The following is a 4408-nucleotide window of genomic DNA, read 5'->3' as shown; positions in this document are numbered from 1 at the left end:
TGTATTCCTAGCCCTTACCTCAGGCCAGGCACATAGTAAGTGTTTAATAATTGCTTGACAGATAGCATCATCACCTTCACTAGGAGAAAAGCTATTCAGCAGCTGAGCTTATATAAAGAGACTCCTCTGGAGACCCCACATGTTCAAAACTTACCACTGGGCCAGAGTGCTTCTATTCTTTTGAAACCCTCTTTTTATAAAGCTCACACAGCTTTTATCCTCATGTATAGAGGGTCACTCAGTGGGATATAGCAATATTTCCTTTTTTGTTCCATTAAAATGAATTTTGTTTTCAACTGGTAAGTCAGACCTCCTAGACTCCAAAGTCCTTAAGTAGTAGGTTATTCAATTATATCATTAACTCTTGTTCATCTTGGGGTTTAAAGGGAAATATTTTCTCCCCTTTTATCCTTCTCTTTCCTATCTTCCTCTATGGCAACTGGGCTTTATAATTAAAATCATCTCAGAGCTGCTTAACAAAATATTTCCCAAAGGAAGGGAGAGGAGGAATAATATCTGTAGATCCCATAGATTCAAGTTTAAAGGGTATTTGTAGTCCTTGGTAGAGGTAAAGCAGTTCTATCCTAGATTCCACTCAAAGGGATTAGTTACTAGAAAAAGGGGGGAGGGGAAAGGCCTTTCACAGGCCAGTGATATAACTACTGCCCTCTACACACAAACAATTATGAATCACAGAAGATTAGGTCTGGAAGAAATACTGGAAATCATATTGTCCAGCCCTCTTGTTTTGCAGATGAGGACTGAGACCTAGCAAAGTTTAAATGGTTTGGCAAAGGTCACATCGCTGAGGTCCTTGTGAATAGCAGTACAGCATCCTTTCTTCTATACTATATTGCCTGATGTTCCTTGGGAATTTTATTTTTATGCTCAAACTTATCTGAACATATTTTTAGAGTATTAAAAAAATTACTCAAAGCAATAATTAATGAAGATTTGCACATGTAAAATCAAAAAGGAGAAATAATCAGCAGTGCCCAGCTTGCCATTCAGCATGGTACAAGGAGAGAAACTCCCATTTGGCTGCCCTTTTCAAAAACCTCCAACTGGCTTTTACATTCTTAGTCCTTTAAATTACTCCCACAGTCAAAAACACCAGATTAGCATGTGTGAACCTATTAAGAAGAAAGAAAGGGAAAAAAATAAGTTTTAAATTTCCATGTCTCCCCCTTTTTTTGCTTTCTTACCTGTTAATTGAGATTTTTAAAAATTCAATAAATAAATCACCAAGTATTTGATGAGTGCCTCCTTCATACTGAGCGCCACAGTGAGAATTGGCAGCAGGTGGGGGGGTTGCTTGTAATGCTTCTTTTCTTTGTTAGAATGTTCTTCATTTCTGACTGCAGTGCAGGCTTCAGCCAAATTAGGAAGCTTCATCCAAGTGGCTATGCACATAAAAAATGGCCTGAGACAATAAGGTGTATCTCATGCCTGATCTCACTTTTAAGGCTTATACTGGTATAGGGGCTGGAGAAGAGTCAACAGTGGAAAAAATACAACCACCATCTGGCTGACACCCAAGATCAGCTTCCATCTACTGGTTTGCATTGGATGAACCTACCCTATGAATAAATACAATCTCTCCTCTTCTCATCTACTGGAATTCTTGATTTCCTTCAAGATAACCCAGGCATCACCTTCCACCTCCAGGAAGCCTTTCCTGAACCTCCCAAGTGCTTGTTTCTTCCTTCCCTCCTACACCCCCTCCAGTTATACTGTATTCATTATTCATGTGTTTTAGGGAACCTGAGAACTGATGGAGATTACTGGGTATTTGATTCAGAGGATCAAGCATTCCCCTCTCAGTCCTGGGAATAGTTTGGGATCTATGTGATCGTTGAATTCAAAGGTAGAATTGAGGTACACTCCCAGATTCTTAAAGAAACACAATCAGGGGAAGAGAATAATTATTTATTAAGCCTACTATGAGGTAGTACTTAGTGTTTTATGGGTATTATCACATTTGATCTGAAAACAGACTGAAGGAAAGGAGTGGGAATCTTAAGAACTGAATAGCAGCAGCAGCAGCAGCAGCAGCAATGGGGGTCAGCTTCCCTAGGCCTACTGCCAAGACTTAATGATCTTAGCCAGAAAGAATCAATAATCTAGGAGCAAATGGCAAAAGGAGAAAATGAAGAGCTGTTGGCCCTATCTCACAGACATATTAGAGAAGATTCGAGCTGAAGCTACCAGTTTATATACATATCTTCAAAGACGGAGAGATATTCCAAGAAAAAGTCTGCTCTTTCCCCAACTTCCCCTCTTAATTCCTGTCTGGTAGTAGACAGAGATAAATTTACATTTAAATTATAACAGAGAGCAAAACTTCTGCCTGAATATTAAGAACTTTTCTAACTGAGTAATCTGAACTATTATGGTTTTTACAACCATCTTTTTATCCAATATAAACTCCATGGAGCAGTAAAAGAAAAGATCACATGGACCCAAGGGGCCATTATATTGCCCCTAGGCTAAAAAAGCAAGTTAATTATTATAACAATTTGTAGCTGATTAGATTTCTTAGAGGCTAAAGAGGGTAAAGGAGCAGAGGATGACCAATTGTATTTCCTACAATTATTCTTTTACATATATAGTACATGCATATTTATATACGGACATGTTCTCTCCTACTAGAATGAAAGTTCCTCAATGGCAGAAATAACTTGTTTTGATAATTCAAGCATTTAATACAAGGACCTGGAAAATAGTAGGTGGATAACAAATACTTATTAATTGACGTTTACTGAGATAATGGGATTTGAGGTGTGATCTTTTTTTTTTAAGTTTTTGCAAGGCAAATGGAGTTAAGTGGCTTGCCCAAGGCCACACAGTTAGGGAATTATTAAGTGTCTGAGACCGGATTTGAACCCAGGTACTCCTCACTCCAGGGCCAGTGCTTTATCCAATGTGCCACCTAGCCGCACCAAGGTGTGATCTTTAAAATAGTGTTCGATTCTTCCATTAATTAAAAAGTGTTGTGTTCCATTTTTTTACTCTTATTTATTCTTGGATACTTAAGCACAGAATTCAACATAATTCAATAGTATTTGTGTGTATGTGTGTGTGTGTGTGTGTGTGTGTGTGTGTGTGTGTGTGTGGTGTAGAAACAAAGGAAAAATGCAGAAGTAAGGTAAGGAAGTTAAAATTACTGAGAACAGAGGGAAAAGAAGGGGAAAAGGGATTGGGATGTTTGGGATAATGGCGGCAAATATGCTCTTAGTAGAGCAACTATTGGCACTTGGAAGGAGTTGAGTCAAAAGAGCCATGCTCAGTAGTGTACCTTTCCAGGAGGGATCCTCATTCAATGGTCAACTGCAGAATGGGAGAAGGTCATTGTTGAGAATACAGACAGAAGGATAGGAGATACTTATTTTAAGAAATAGGCAGCTTAAGACATATTTCAGGAACCCCATTAGATGAAACCCTGGGCATACTTTCTGACTCATGATGTATAGACAATTGATCCAATCCAAAGGAAGATCAATCTCAAAATAGAATCTATCCTACCCCCACCAGAGATGTGCTGGCAAATGTTTAACAACCAGAGGAAATATGTATGTTTGACTCACTTGTGTCCATACAGTATAATCTGCATTATTAATATTTTCTTCATCACTTCTTAAATCTAGACAATCAACAAAGCAATAAAAAAAATCCTGATTTGTAGCATTTGCCAATTTTCAAAATATAAATGCTCATCTTGAAAATTTAGCATGGGGCGGCTAGGTGGTGTAGTGGATAAAGCACCGGCCTTGGAGTTGGGAGTACCTGGGTTCAAATCCAGTCTCAGACACTTAATAATTACCTAGCTGTGTGGCCTTGGGTAAGCCATTTAACCCCACTTGCCTCGCAAAAACCTAAAAAAACAAACAAAAAAAGAAAATTTAGCATTTACTCTCAAACTTTGTATATTTTAGGGCACATTCTAGTCTCCAGTTTCTATTTCTTATTTTATTTGGAATAAATGTGTTTGTTTGATATTCACTATTTGTGATGACCTTTTGTGTAATCAGTGTTTGGTTAGAAGGAGTTAAACTGACAAAGGTAAGCTAAAGATTACTTTCCCCTTTAGAAGGGAAACTAGGTGGTCCAGTGGATAGAGCATCAGCCCTAGAATCAGGAGAACTTGAGTTCAAATCCAGCCTTAGACTTACTGTGTGACCTTGGGCAAGTCACTTAACCCCATTGTTTTACAGAACAAAAAAATCTGAAAAAAAAAGTACATTGGCTCTCCATTAAGATGAGAGTTCCTGTGGAATCTAGAGAGGACCTTTCCCTTTAGAATAATAAGAGTTTTGTTTTGAACCTAGAACACCAATATTTGAGGTGAGTCCAATACCACTCTCAGAGGCTAAAAAGGGAAAGAGTATCCAGTCTTAGCTATTTTTCT

This window comes from Macrotis lagotis, chromosome 5, assembly GCF_037893015.1.
Source record: "Macrotis lagotis isolate mMagLag1 chromosome 5, bilby.v1.9.chrom.fasta, whole genome shotgun sequence".
Taxonomy (NCBI): domain Eukaryota; kingdom Metazoa; phylum Chordata; class Mammalia; order Peramelemorphia; family Peramelidae; genus Macrotis; species Macrotis lagotis.
The sequence above is the reverse complement of the archived record's forward strand: the minus strand, read 5'-3'. Positions refer to the sequence as shown.